Below are 16,094 nucleotides of genomic sequence, written 5' to 3'. Positions count from 1 at the left end.
AACACCAGTCTTGAAAGACCTACATTGGCTCCCAGTACGTTTCTGAGCACAATTCAAAGTGTTGGTGCTGACCTTTAAAGCCTAAATGGCCTCGGTCCAGTATATCTGAAGGAGCATCTCCTCCCCCATCGTTCTGCCCGGACACTGAGGTCCAGCTCCGAGGGCCTTCTGGCGGTTTCCTCACTGCGAGAGGCCAGGTTACAGGGAACCAGGCAGAGGGCCTTCTCGGTAGTGGCGCCCGCCCTGTGGAACGCCCTCCCATCAGATGTCAAAGTGATAAACAACTACCTGACATTCAGAAGACATCTGAAGGCAGCCCTGTTCAGGGAAGTTTTTAATATGTGACATTTTAGTGTATTTTTCATCTTTGTTGGAAGCCGCCCAGAGTTGCTGGGGAAACCCAGCCAGATGGGCGGGGTAAAAATAAATTATTATTATTATTATTATTATTATTATTATTATTATTATTATGGCCATGCCCATCAGTATGCAGAAGGGAATACGGCCCTCAAATTGGAAAGGGGAAAAAAAGATTCCCCACCACTGAACCGAAGTTCAGAGTTTAAGGTCACGCGACTGGACTTAACTGTCAGGGGTCCTTTACCTTTACCTTTTTTAACTGCACAAACTAAGCAGGGCTTTTCCTGTATTCTTATATCAACCGTAGCAAATTTTGTAAATCAGTTATGCTATTGAATGTCACTGCAGGGGAGAATAAGTAGGAAAGGCTACACATCCTCTCCTCCTGCCAGCTGACTTTTCATTACAAATGTCATCTACACACACACACTTGCATTCCGACGGACGTGGGTTCAGGAAAACGTGTTTTGTCGCGACAAGATGTCATTTCAGCCTGGCACGAGCTAATCTATCAAGTTCCGAAGAAGCCAGAGCGCTTCTTTTAATTTTGAAAAGGCCAGGAACGCACACACAAAAGGGTTCCCCATTAGCAAATCCCATTTTAAAAGTGCACCGAGGTTAATTGTATTACTGGGGCTGGACTGCCATCTTTAACAGCAGAGGCATCCTAGCAGGGATTGATGGGATAAATCTGTTCTCTGTAGATGGGAGCAGCGAAGGGGGGAAGCCCGTGATCTCAAGCCTTTGACATCCTTCTCTCCTTACCCCCACCTCACCCTCCACCTCCGGCATCCCATCACAATTGACTTTTCCCTCAACCAATTCCAGGAGAAGGATGTTCCTGTACATTACCTCTGACATGCTGGCAACTAGGGGATGCCACAGACCGGTTGTATTTAATTACCGCTCCTGGTGGATTTATTACTATTATGCCTGGATTAATTGGGAAAGTAAAAATGCTTCATTGAGCGATCCATCTTCTCAAAGTTACTTACCTTGTCACGGGGCTAATAACAGGGAAATAAAAACGCTTCTCTTTCTCGCTGCGGCATCGTAGGAAATGGATTTCTGCAATTCCTCCTGTAGAATTTTTTTTAAGAGGCATTTGAAAGCAGTGGGAGAAGATAAATTGGGCTAAGCGAGAGTGGGGGGAGATCTGAGGGACAGAGGGGGGAAATGCAGCCATGCTCTTTATCAAATAAAACATTACACCCCCTCCGTGATGGTACTTTTTAAGATAAAAAAAAAATCTGAAGGATGATAGAATATTGATTGATTGCTAATACAGCAACAATCCCCCTGTTGTAGGAAGGGCCTCTTGCCATTTTATTTAAAAACCATTCCCGTAACACAAATTGCTTCGTACAGTTCCTGTTTCATAAGGATTGACAGCTAAAGGTTTGGCTGGTTATTTTAGACCAATCCGTCAAATTCATCCGCCTTAACAATCTCTCTGTACTACACACACACCACACAGTCAAAGCACATTACCACACCACAAAAGAATATTGGGTATTGTAGTCCCTTTCCAAACTTTTCATGTTGGTGACACACTTTTTAAGACATGCATCATTTTGCAACAAGGTAATTCAGTTTTACTAGCAAACCAGAGGTTAAACGAACCCCTTTCCAGCCCCGGGAGGAGTGTGGGGAGCGTTTGTGCGACACACCTACACACTGCAGCCGACAAACTAACGTGTCGCAACACAGTTTGGAAAGCTGTGACCAAGGTTCGAATCCCCACTCAGCCACGGCATGACCTTGGCCTTACCTACCTCACAGGGCTGTTGTGAGGATTAAATGAGGAGGGAAAGAACCATGTATGCCACCATGTATGCTCCTTAAAGAAAAAAGTGAAATCAAAATGCAGCAAACAAACAAACAAACAAACAATTCCTAGCACCCTTAACGAATATGCTTCTCAGGGTTCTTTGTGGAAAGTCATCAGTGTTTAAAGTTGGTGGTGCAAAAGTCATCAGTACCTCCATCTCCCACCATTTTGTGACTGGCTCTGCCCACCCCCACCCCCCATTTTGTGACTGGTGGGCCACAGCCATTTTCAGCCATTTCAACTCCTGGACTGCAGATATTACTGGACCAGACTCTCCTAGTGTCCTTAATTTCCAGGGAGAGTCCCAGATTTACAGAAGCCGTCCTGGTTTCTGATTTGATTCCAGAATGTCCTGCTTTTCCTTAGAATGTCCCTATTTTCATTTCAGAGAAATGTTGGAGGGTATGGAGTTATGCGATCCCTGAGCCAACTAACTATACAACCTTTTAGAAGACATCTGAAGGCAGCCCTGTATATAGAAGTTTTTTTAAAAAAATGTTTAATGTTTTATTATTATTTTTAAATGTGTTGAAAGCTGCCCAGAGTGGATGGGGCAACCCAGTCAGATGGGTGGGCGCATAAATAAAATATTGCTGCTACTATGATTATGATTATGGTCTCTATTTTCATCCGAGAAATGTTGCAGTGTATGGTTCTGGCAGGGGTTAAGGCAGGTCTCCACGCTCCTTTCTCTTCCTTTGGCCTCCCCTGAGATTTCAAGGAAATGGCAAGGGCTATGGTTAGCAGCACTACGCAGAATTGTGAAAGTGAATAAAATTGGCAAACCTGAGTAGTGGCGGTTGGTTTCCTGCCACACTCTGCATGTGCTCATAGGTAGTTTTGTTTTTTCCTTGCTCTCTGCATCCTGAATGCACCCAGGCATTCAAACTGTTTCCAGCCGTGAGTCAGCCCTATTTCTCAGGCTGTGTCTACGCTACACATTTAGAACACTTTTCTTTCCCTCAAATCATTTTGGGCACTGTAGTAGTTCACCCGTCACAGAGTTACAACTCCCAGCAACCCTTAAGAAACTGCAGTGCCCAGAATTCTTTGAGGGAAAATGATGTGCTTCAAAGGTATAATATGTGCACAGCTGACTTCTTGTCAGATTAAAGCAGACATTTTATGTTGGTGACACGCTTTTTAGACATGCATCATTTTGCAACGCAGTAATTCAGTTTTATTAGCAAACCGGAGGTTAAACTAACCCCTTATAAGAGATACAGCCACAGCACACCTACACACCGCAGCCGACACGCAAACATGTCATGACACACAGTTCAGAAAGCTCTGGATTAGAGTTTGTGGAAGAATTAAAACAAGCTGCTCATGCTTTTCCTTCCCAGCCGCCCTCTGAGGCCAATAAGCCATCAGCCTCAGCCTGGAAGCTTGCAGCATCTTACCAGGCCCAGGCCCTTCCTCAGCTGCAACCTTTCCTGGCTGATTGCTGGTAGGGCTACTCATGAGTAAGCAGCTGCTGACTTCCACCCCCCAGGGCTTCCTGTTTTTGGATCTCTATCCCTTCCCCACAGGCTCATGTAACACACAAAGATAATACCCTAAATCTGATCAATTTTAAAGGTAGATAATGTTGATTGGAGCTGATGAAATAGAATGGAAGTGAGCGACTGAGGATTGGCTCCTAGGGTCACCCTGGAGAAGGCATGCTGGAAGAGCACTAGGGAGGAGTTGTTCTGTACATCCCAAAGCTAAACATTCAGCTCACTGAAAACGCAAGGGGCTTTGTTTTCAAGGGAATGGCATGCAAGGCCTGCTACCTGCAACGGAACTTTGCAGGAAACATACCTTAAGTCACTCCGAAAAAAGGTATTGGAGCACTTCTAATCATTTGCCCACCACCGTGAACAGAAAATAGAAGATTTAGCTGAAAGTCAACACATGGGGATCTGCACTGATCATTGCTGCATTGCATTCCTCATTACTATTATCTTATATAACAGTATTCAAACCTTAGAAGCCAGTAGTGATATATGGAAGTGAGAGCTGGACCATAAAGAAGGCTGATCGCCGAAGAATTGATGCTTTTGAATTATGGTGCTGGAGGAGACTCTTGAGAGTCCCATGGACTGCAAGAAGATCAAACCGATCCATTCTGAAGGAAATCAGCCCTGAGTGCTCACTGGAAGGACAGATCCTGAAGCTGAGGCTCCAATAATTTGGCCACCTCATGAGATGAGAAGACTCCCTGGAAAAGACTCTGATGTTGGGAAAGATGGAGAGCACAAGGAGAAGGGGATAACAGAGGACGAGATGGTTGGACAGTGTTCTCGAAGCTACCAGCATGAGTTTGACCAAACTGTGGGAGGCAGTGAAAGACAGGAGTGCCTGGTGTGCTCTGGTCCATGGGGTCACGAAGAGTCGGACACGACTAAACGACTAAACAACAACAACAAAACCTTAGAAGAGTGTGTGGCCGTGAGGGGGTGCACTTGGCTGTGATTATCATGAAGCCCCCACCTTCATTTTATACAGCTCTATCACATCCCCCCTCTACTCGCCCCCCTCTCTCTAAGCCCCAAATGTTCCAGCCTTTCCTCACAATGCAGTTGCTCCACTAAGCCCCTAGATCTTGTTCTTTGCCCCTTTCTGAACCCTTTCTAGTACTATAACAACCTTTTTGAGGTTTGGCGACCAGAAAAAAGAGGGGCTCCTATTTATGGACTAATCTCTTCCTTCTGTACAAGACTTAAAAGGAAATTGATGTATATATTATAGGAGAAAGAAAAATCTTTTAAGAGCTTGGAGGGTGGGGGGGTTTAAGTTTTTTTTAGTACTTTTCTTCCCCCTCACCCTTCTCTTTTCTTGCCCACGCTAATGGCAATGGCAATGGTTACATTAAGTATTTGGCTAAACTTCAAGAATTCTCTCTCTCTCTTTTAATTATCTTCTCCCTGACAGTTTGCACCCATTAATCCTGTTTTTATGGATTTAAGGGAACTGCAGAATTGCAGGTTGGAAATCTCTCTATTCCGCCTCCCTCGCCTCCCCACCCCCTTGCCATGGAGGGCAGGGGGAGGGGGGCAGGAAGAGAAATGGGTGGGAGGGAGAGGGACATTCCAGACCCCCGCACCCTTGTAAGCAGCCAGTCCTCTGCCCTGTGGCGTGGAGGGCATCCATGAGATACAGCTCTGGTATTTCAACAGTTTGGGGGCTTGTGCCAAAAGAAGAAGAAGAAAACCGTGCCTTGAATCTTAATATCACCTCTTTCTACTGGAAACCTCTTTCCCAGAACTCTTGATGCTTTTTTCAGTTCAAGCAGAGTACCCAAATACAGCTGGGTTTTATCCTCCATCTCCTCTTTCGAGGTGCCTGCCAACTCACCTCCTTCAAAGAGGGGCAAGGCAGCTTAAGCGATCAGCCTAATGCTGTTTGTGTGTGTGATGACTGAAGCTCCTTACCAGTGCAGGAGACATTGGAAACAGAGGGGGAGGGGCTTCTGTTTGTGTGACCTGCCTTGGTGCTGGTCCAGACTGGTAATAGTGGGATCTGCAACAGAATCTTGCAGCACAGGCTGCTCCTCCTGTCAGGGAATCCAGCCGGCTGGCCTTGCTGTTTCCCAGGCTTCTCCATTCCACCCATAAGTCAGCCTTCCATGGCCGTTCAGCCCCCAGGAGAACCACCACCCTACTAACCTGGTTAGGGTTAGGTGCTGGAAATCACACCTGGAAAGAGTGCTGTTTGAGGATGAAGGTATGAAGGCAACATTCAGATTCGTTGCTCTGCTCACTTTTGCCCCTGCCCACCCCTGGCACATGGCCCCTGGAATGTTGCACCAGAGGGAATGTGGCCCTTGGAGTGAATAGGCTCCTTCACCCCGGTCTAATCTGTTGCTGTTTTAGAAGAAGCGCAGACAGCTTCCCCAAATCTGCCTTGGGCGTGCTGTGCTGTCACAGGATGGAAAAGCAACCTCCCGCCATGCCTCTTTGTTCAGGTCCATCATTGCTTTCCCACAACTGACCTCGTCTTGACTTCATTACCAGCTCTTAAAAGACATGCACTCCTCAGCACATTATCCTAGCTGCAGGGTGGGAGTGGGTGTGTTTTAAAGCAGCCATTCCTCACCGCCATCCCTAACTTGGATCATCTGCTGCTCACTTTCTAGATTACCTTCACTGGGAGGTTATTTATGGACCTCCTACAGTAATTGCAGAGCATGCAGGAAAGCATAAAATATTTGGTGGGGATAGCTCCAGGCCAGTCAGCACTTAGCATCCTTGGGCAAGGGAGGGGCAGCAGATCAGTGGAAGTGCCTTTGCTTTGCATGTAGAAGGTCCCAGTTTCATTGCCTGGCAACTCCATGCCAGACTGGGAGAGACCTCTGTCTGAAATACTGGCAAGCCACTGCCAGTCAGTGTAGACAATGCTAAGCTAGGTGGATCAATGGCTTGACTTGATATAAGGCACCTTCCTATGTTCCTATGATGGGGGGGGCGCACTGATGTGCTGAGACTGGCCTTGGGGCTACCCCTCTCCACATCACACACACACACACACACACGAAACAGCTAGATTGTGAATTGGACACCATTTTAATTACCCACAATCCCCCCAAAGGAGTTTCTTTCCAGGGGATTGTGGGAAATAAAAATGGGGGCACCTGCTCTTGCTTCCTACAGCACCTATTCATTCTTATTTGCTTGCACAAAGTTCGCCCGAAGGTTAAATGGTGTCTGGTCTTTCTTGAGCATTCCTTCTCATTCGTTTGCAGGGTGGTTACTCAACAATGAGCCTGATTTGTTTGAACCATGGTCATAACAACACTCCCTCAATTGTTCACCCCACACTTCTCCATTCATTATCCTAACTGCAAAAAAAACCCCAACAAAATATAAAACCAAACCTGTTGTTCTTTTTTAGAGAGTGGATTTGTTGCACCCAGAATAGCAAGGCACTCTATTCAACTAACTGTAGATTCCAGTGGTTCCTGCATTGAAGGGGGTTGGACTTGATGACCTTTGGGATACCTTCCAGCTCTACAATTCTAGGATCCTGTTATCCTAATTGCACAAACTTGAATTTTTGGTGTGTGCTTGAACCTTCCCAAAGAATAATGACAATCTGGGGACAAATGTAACTAAGGGCGATAAGGGCTTCACAGAACCAGCAATAGTGGCAACCAACCAGCAACCAACCATCACCACTGCTTACACCACTGACAGAAATATGTGTTTTGGCCTCAAGACTGGACGTGTGGAGAAAATCCTGCAGTAGGATTAAAGTCCATTGTTGGATCTTGTAGTTTGCCAAAGAGCAAATATTTACTGACAAATGTTTACCAGATGGATGTTGAGTGTTTGCACATTTGAATACCAGCGATACTGAGGACTGCTGAATACTTGGAATAATGTGATTTTATGAAGGCACTATTGTCTATAGACATTTTAACTTTTGTGTACATGAACATTTTTACATTATGCATTAAATGGTGCATTTGGGAAACAGCCATTGCTCAAAGGTTAGATGAACTCTGCGTAAGGCAGCTCCCTATGTTCCTAACATAGATTTCTATTCATATAAATGATAATTTGGACCCACCGGTGCAGGGATCAAAACGTTATGCAACGTCTGCAAAAGACCAAAATTTGTGTTTCTGTGTTTTAAAGTGACTTGTGATATAATCCTCCTGAATAGCTAATGGGAAATGAAAGGCCTTGGTTGTTTGAGGACAATGACCATGCAGAGTTTATCCACCTATGGTAAAGCTGTGATCCAGCAAATAGATCAGGGGTACTGGTCTGAGTGCAGCAAGGCAAATTTGGACGTAAAAACAGATGCTGCCATTGTCTTGATCAACAAGGTCAACAATACTAAATTTCAAATTGCCAATAGATTTTTAATAAGTGGAACCTGCAACCAAATGTTGCATTACAGAGTTGCTCCTCTACTAGATTTTTTTGGGGGGGGGGTGGTACTTCAGCAAACATTGGGTCCCCCCCCCTTAAGGCTATGGCTATCTCTCAGGTGCATGGTGCCATTTTGGACCACACTAGATGAACCAATGGTCTGATTCAGTATAAGGCACCTATCTTCCTATGAGGGCAGATTGAGGTTGGTGGGACACTACTTCATTTACCCTAATAAACCAGCCACCAATGCTTGCTGGAGTGGAGTCATCGGCAGGTGCCTGGCAGTGCCAGCCTGGGGACAGGTACCAGAAAACTGCAGCTGTCCTAGTTGATAACGTCATACAACAGCCCAGTGTGCAAGGAGACACAGGTTGGAGTTGCCTATCTGAGATACCCCAGTGACAGCGGCAGCAAATGCCTTGACTGGGTGCTGGAGATAAAGTGTTGTGGGAGAGGGAAGTGAAATGCCCTCAGTGAAGAGACCCTCTTTTCTTCCCCCTCCCTCTCCCCCTCTTTCGGCTGCTATTTCTGGGGATGATAAAGTGTGGCGGAGCTGTCTGCTGGAGCCAGTACTTAGAAAGAGGAGAATGAATAAGCAGGCCCTGAGCGAGAAGGACGAGGGGAACAGACGGTCTTCTGTGCTTCCTCCTGGCTCCACTTTTACGGCCTCATTGGACTGAGTGCTTTGCTGCTTAATACCCTTTTCTCTTTCTTCTGGTAACTGGATTTCTTAAAACAGTAAAGGAAACACTTCCAGTGCAAAGCAGTTGTCTAAGACCAACTCAGATTAAACTACCCTAGTGTTGCTGCATAAGGAGATTGGACGAGCTCTGCTGGATCAGGCCAACTGATCATCTAGTCCTGCGTCCTGTTCTCACAGTTGGCCTGCCAATTTTTTTATTTTTTTTTTGTGTGTGTGTGTATTATTAAAGATTTTGTTGATTTACAAAAGTGTGCAATGTCTCTCTCTCGTACTTTCCCCCCCATGTAACATTTTTACAAATCAGTTTCATTTGTTGAGACATTAGGAAGAAAAGGGGGGAAGAGGTGGGGGGGAGATGGGGGGGTCGGGTGGCAATGTTTCTATTTTACTTTCCATATGTAGGGTTTGGTGTCAGCGTTGCTTGTGCAGGTTCTCTGCTGTTCACTTGTGTTCCTTTGGTGGTGAGAGAGGCTGGGGTTGGCCTAGGGTGTGGTTGTTCATTTGTGGTTGGCTGTGGTGGTCTTTGTTTTCGTGTGTGAGTGGGGTGGGTGGATGTTTTGAATCAGGTTAGCCATATTGATTTGTATGCTGTTGGTGGATTTTTGTCATTGTCTCGTTGGGCTGTGTGTGTGATAAAGGGGAGCCATACAGGGGCTTCTTCTGTTTGTCCCCGTGTCAGTTTCAGTTTATTGGTTAATTTTTCTAGTAGGGCTGTTTCCCATACTATTTAGTACCATTGGTCCATGCTTACTCCTGACAGGTCTCTCCAGTGTCTGCCAATTTTATTTGTTGCATTTGTATCCGACCTTTTCCTCCAAAGAAATCGAGGTGGCATACATAGTTCTCCCCCTTCCTCATTTTAATCCCACCCTGAGATTAGGCTGAGAGACTGTGACTGTGGCTCAAGATCACCCAGTGAGCTTCATGGCTGAGTGGGGATTTGAACCCTGGTCTCCCAAGGTGCAACATGCCCGTGGGAAGCCCGCAAGCAGGATCTGGACACAAAAGCGCTCTCCAATAGTGCAGTTTCCAGCAACTGGTATTCTTCTGGCTCCCACCATGGAGGCAGAACAGAGCCGCTAGGACCAGTCTGCACCATCTCCCGGAAAGAGAGGTCAAAGCATACCTGGAACAGAGTCAGGTCCATAGGTGCTTCTAGCTCAGGACTTGCTGATGCTAAATGGAAGTGGCTCTCTAGCGTCACATACAGGGAGTTTCCCAGCCTTACCTGGAGGTGCCAGGGACTTTCTGCAAGCAAAGCAGAGATGTTCTACCACTGAGCTATACCCCTTTCCTGAATAATAAAAAATGTGGCACCTACAGTACTTTCTCCGGTTTGCAAATGTGCCCATGGGCTGAATAAATTTGTATGGATGAATGAAAAGTCCCTCTGTAAAATGAAACCCTTCTGGGGTTTCAAGCGAGTGAGCAATAAGGCATAACATCTGATCCTGTGTCTGCACTGCAAGAATGCAGATGCCCCCTCTGGATTCTGCATCTTTGCCAAAGAAAACCCCAGTGAATTGGAGCGTCTACGGAGAAACCTGGCTTCTAGCTAAAAGTAAAGCGTGGTGCCATCTTCTGATTGGTAGGCATTACTGCAGTGCTGTAGTTAGGGTAAATTGATAGTACTGTAAAAGTATACATTGCTCCTGGGTAGTCTTTAAAGTACTTCACATCTTGCTGTAATACTCACAACATCCCTATAAGGTAGGTCAATATATGGCTAGCCTCACTAGGCTACCTAGTGAGTTTGAAGCAGAAACCACTTTTGAATCGGTACTTAGAATCATAGAATTATAGAGTGGGAAGGGACCCCGAGGGTCATCTAGTCCAATCTCCTGCAATGCAGATAGCTCAACACATGGCCAGTTTGAAACCATACCAGCCACTGCTTAGCTTTGCAGATGTGCCAGCAGTTTTATTGCTGCAGCTCAGTCATTTAACCTTTATGCAATTCCTGATGACTCTGCTGTGTGTCCTGAGACAAAGGAGTAATTAAAGCTTTCTCTTGGTACTCAAAAAAAGCCAATGATCATTATCTTTTCCCCTGTATCACCAAACAGGCCAGGAGAGACTCCCTGTCTGAAACCCTGCACAACCACTGCCAGTCAGTGTAGACAGTATTGAGCTAGATGGGTCAATGGGTCTGGCTCCATACAAGGCAGCGTCCTATGTCTTGAAGGAAATGCCATAACTCAGTGGGAGAGCATGCAGAAACTCCCAGATTCAGTCCTCGGCATCTCCAGGTAGGGCTGAGAAAGACTCTCTGTCTGACACACTGGAGAGCTGCTGCCAGTTAGTGCCAGCAATGAGCCAATGGGCAGAAGGAGGTGGTGGTGGCCTTCAGGGAGGGGTGCACGTCAAGAACACCTGGCTCGTGCCCTCACTCCCCAAACCTGGAATTAGCACTGTGCTGAAGCATTGCAGCACCAGTTGGAAGCCCAACATGCTAGATGCTTGGCCACCCTGTCCAATTCTACCCCCCTCTCCCACCATCACATGCACATTAAAAAAATTAAAACCATTTCGCAAATGAAACTCTTCAGAAAAGGAGCCTGTCTGAGAGTGCTTAATGTAATGAAGAGGCGAAAATTCACTGTAGCAATTAATTTAATTGAAAGGCGCTGGGGAGCTGGGTGCCAGAAAGGCAAGTAAAAAATGCATTTCCTCCTGACAGGAGCTAACTAAAGAGAGATATACAGCGCATGGAGGGCCCTTGGCTGCCAGTCGCAGCCGCTCTCAGAGCAATGCTTTCAGTTCGTTGGCAGTGTTCCCAGGCTCACCAACAAATGGAGACTTTCCCTGCCCCAGCCTGGCATCAGGTACCTTCTCAGATGAAATGCCCCTCTTCCCAGACAAAGGAGACAGCCTCGCAACAAGGCAAGAGGAGAGAGTTGGGGAAGGGCCATAGCATCTGCTTTGCATGCAGGTTTAGTCCCCATGACATATCCAAGTAGGGATGGGAACGTCCCCTGCCTGAAACCCTGGGCAGTAGACATTACTGGTAGGCCAATGGCTGTGACTCTGTATAAAGGTAAAGGTACCCCTGACCATTAGGTCCAGTTGCGGATGACTCTGGGGTTGCACACTCATCTTGCTCTGCAGGCCAAGGGAGCCAGCGTTTGTCCACAGACAGCTTCCAGGTCATGTGGCCAGCATGACTAAGCTGCTTCTGGCAAACCAGAGCAGCACATGGAAATGCCATTTACCTTCCCGCTGGAGCAGTACCTCTTTATCTACTTGCACTTGATTTGCTTTCAAACTGCTAGGTGGGCAGGAGCTGGGACCAAACAACTCGAGCTCACCCTGTCGTGGGGATTTGAACTGCCGACCTTCCAATCAGCAAGCCCTAGGCTCTGTGGTTTAGATCACAGCACCACCTGCGTCCTTGTGACTCTGTATAAGGCAGCTCATTACATCTTAAGGGAAGGGGCATAACTCAGTGGTGGAGCATCTCTGGCAACACCAAGTAGGACTGGGGACAGGGGGGCACCTGTCAGTGTCAACAGAACTGAGCAAGTTGTTGGCATCTGTCTATCTCAGGAGACAGTGGCAAAGTGTGCCTTTGGGGGTGAAGCCGAACTGCCGCAAGCCTGCAGCGCCTGCAGTAGCTGTAGAGACTGACGTGGGAGAGACATGATTTGTTGCAGCTGGGGCAGAGGAAGGCATCTGGTTGTGCTGCTGCAGATGCACAAGGGTGTTTCATCTTTCTGAGCTCTTCCCAACAGTCATTCCTTCTCTGGTCACAGCTTTGGATGCACATCCTGACTGCCTGGACTCAAGCTAATATAGCTGCAAATAAAACATTTTAAGTGTGTTGCAAAGTGCAATACAGTGGTACCTCGGGCTACATACGCTTCAGGTTACAAATGCTTCAGGTTACAGACTCCGCTAACCCAGAAATAGTACCTTGGGTTAAGAACTTTGCTTCAGGATGAGAAAAGAAATCGTGTTCCAGCAACATGGCGGCAGCAGGAGGCCCCATTAGCTAAAGTGGTACTTCAGGTTAAGAACAGTTTCAGGTTAAGAACGGACCTCTGGAACGAATTAAGTACTTAACCCGAGGTACCACTGTATACACATGTGACACTGGATGGCGATGGTGAGCTATGGCAAATTCTATCTATCATCTATCTATCTATCATCTATCTCTATCATCTATCTATCTATCTATCTATCTATATCTATCTATCTATCTATCTATCTATCTATCTATCTATCTATCATCTATCTATCTATCTATCTATCTATCATCTATCTATCTATCTATCTATCTATCTATCATCTATCTATCTATCTATCTATCTATCTATCTATCTATCTATCTATCATCTATTCAAAATGTTTTAAATAAAAGCATTTTCACAGCATTTTTAATGTGTGTGTGTGTGTAGATTCCACCTCTGCCTCCAGGTGCTGTAGTTGTCTGCAAGGGACTCTCACAGGGCAGGGTTGATGTGACCAGCCTTCACGTTGTGTTTGCAGACATCTTTGTAGCACAGAGTTGGTCTGCCCATTGGCCTGGTGCCAGAAGCCAGCTCTCTATAGAGTACGTCCTTGGGGATCCTGCCACTTTCCATTCTGTGGACATGACCAACCCAGCACAGATGTCACTGAGACAGGAATGTGAACATGCTGGGAATGTGGGCCTGGGAGAGCACATCTTTGCTTGATACTCTGTCCTGCCATGTGATGACCAAAATCTTCCTGATGTGGTGCATGTGGAAGGCGTTGAGGCATCACTTACGGTGATTGCAAGTTGTCCAAGACTCACTTCCATAAAGCTGCGTGCTCAACATGCAAGCCCGATAGACCTTGGCATTGGACATTAGCACCAAGTTCTTCCATACCCTTCTGGAGAGGCAAGTCATTGCCCTGGCTGCCTTGCCAATGTGCTTGTCAAATTCAAGGCCATTCCCTGTAGGCTTGGGCAAAAGGGTCAGTGAGTCTCTATAGAGCATCCCCGGAGCAAGATTGACTAAGTATAAGGCAACTTCCTTCATTGCTGTGTCTCAAGGAAAGGAACTTAGCTTAGTGACAGAGCATCTGCTTGGAATGTAGAATGTCCCAAGATCCATCCCCAGCTTCTCCAGGTACAGCTGGGCAGGGTGCCTACCTCCAAAACTCTGGGGAGCTGCTTGCAGTCGGTGCAAGCCAGGGGTGGAGAATCCTAAGTCTGGGGGCCACATGCGGCTCTCCAGGCCTCTCCATCTGGCCCCGGGATTCTCCCCAGACACACCGTTCACTGGTCTTGCTTCACAGTTTCCTTGGCTGTAAATGTGTCCTTGAACCTTGATAATGCCTCTTGCTTCCTTGGATGGAGCATAGGGAAAGGTGTGCTTGCGTGTGCATACAATCTATCCTCTTGTACAAAGGCAAACATTTACATTCAATGCTCTGCCTACTCCTGCTAGTGGCCCCACCTGCCACTGCTCCATGGCCCCCGGACTCCTACCCAGGAAGGGAATGTGGCCTTTAGGCTGGAAAAGTCACCCAACTGTGACTTAGAAGAATGGTGGACTCTCCAACACTGGAGGTCTTGAAGCAGAAGCTGGGCTGCCATCTGTTGGGGTTGCTCTTGCACTGAGTTTTCTGCAACAAACAGCGGGATCAGACTAGATGCCCCCTAAAGGGACCCCCCCCCAAAAAAAACTGAGGTGAAAGGTTGATGTAAAGGAAGAGCAGCAGGCCCCCCAGCTGCTGTTTGGCCTTCATCCTCTCTCTGCACAAATAGCATGAACAAAGTGCAACAGCCACCTGCAAACGAACCATTCATTATGCATTATGTCAATGTGGCTTTTAAACTCAGAAGTAGTTGCATAGACCATTTTTTGCTAGAAGGGAATCAAGCCAGAAAATGGTGAGGGGGTGGGGGTGGAAGGCTAGCGAGACAGAATATAGACAGCGTAGGAATTAAAATCACAATGTAAGCAAAGCTGACGAGAGAGAGAGAGAGAGAGAGAGAGAGAGAGAGAGAGAGAGAGAGAGAGAATTAATATTGCTAAAGTGAATGGTTGGCTCAGGGCTCTCTGGCACATTAAGACGTTGGCCAAATGAATTGCAGAGGAACCTTTAGGAACAAGGAACCAAACCCTCACTCATCATAATTCCAGGAAGCGGGTGCTTTAATATTAATTATCTTGCCGAAGATATTGACCAGCCGTGGAAGCAGAGATTTCTGCAGAATGAGCACTCCAGTAATTGGAACTGTTGCTAGGTCCGGGGGGGGGGGGGCTTTGCTGCACCCCAACTTCTGTACAGTAGCTGGCACCAAAGAGGCAAATTCCTTGTTAGGAATAATTAGGAAACTCACAGCTATCCATAAAACCATTATTTTAATCTCCAGGGTGGACACATTAAGAGGACCATATACAGTTTGGGTCTCCCAAATCTCAAATAGGTATACTGCAGAGTTTGAGGGGACAGGGAAGATGCAGAAAAAAAGCAATCCGAATGAGGAAAGAGCTGGAGCACTTTCTGTATGAGCAAAGGCTACAATGCTCCATTGCTGCAGCGGGTGTGAGTAAAGCATTCAACCACCCGCAGTACAGAGACATAGCAGTATTACTTGCCCACAGATGAGGCTGCCTGCTGTGTCTCTGCACTAAGGACAGATAATGGCACTCCCATTTCTGCAGCAGGTGTGATCAGAGCAAACAGCCTTCCCACCCCAAATGGCAGAGAGGCACATCCAACAAAGGAGACTGTCCAGTGAGTAACTACCCCATGAGTAACTGCTTCTGCCTGGCTGTCTAATCAGTCTCTGCTGGGGTCACACACACCATTCTGCAGAATCTTCTGCATCAAGTGTGACGGGGAGCAGCCAGCTGATCCGATGCAGAGATGCAGCTGAACTACCCCTAGTCAGAGGAGGTTGCCCGTTGTATCCTTGTGAATCACTGTTCTGGGCTTGCCTCTTTCCAACTAAGAAGCAAATAAAATATAGGAGACAAGCTACTATGTGGAGAGAACATTCATACATTTCCACATTTGAAACATTTAAAGGGGGAGTTCCTAAGAGTGCAGTGTCCCTTCAGTTTTAAGAGGACAAAGAGTGTGTCACCTATAAAAAAGCACTGTGATAAGGGACTACGGGGTAACAACCTCCCAAAATGAGCTCTCAATAAATTCTATTAGTGCTTGGAATTTAAAACAAAAAAGTACTTCTGTTGCTATGTGGGGGGAGTGTTTCTTTTCGTTTGGCCATGGAAATCAAGAATTTAATTTCAAACAAGAGTGTTTGACTCAGCAGTCCAGCACTTGTTCTTCCAAGTAGACTCAGCAGGTTAATATATATCTGAATATATATTAACCTCTGTCCTCGTAAATC

The 16,094-nt window shown here is 46.5% G+C and overlaps 1 long non-coding RNA gene across 1 annotated transcript in view; it reads right to left on the bottom strand.

The window, feature by feature from the left end:
* Positions 1–1,350: 1,350 nt before the first annotated feature.
* Positions 1,351–16,094, bottom strand: part of LOC310850908 — a 136,210-nt gene continuing 121,466 nt past the window's right edge. Inside the window, exon 5 of the long non-coding RNA XR_014567462.1 lies at positions 1,351–1,440. This is a non-coding gene — a long non-coding RNA (uncharacterized lncRNA). The remainder of the gene's footprint in view (positions 1,441–16,094) is intronic.

The sequence above is a fragment of the Podarcis gaigeae genome (assembly GCF_964106915.1).
Source record: "Podarcis gaigeae genome assembly, chromosome: 8".
NCBI lineage: Eukaryota > Metazoa > Chordata > Lepidosauria > Squamata > Lacertidae > Podarcis > Podarcis gaigeae.
This window is presented reverse-complemented; position numbering and strand designations above follow the sequence as displayed.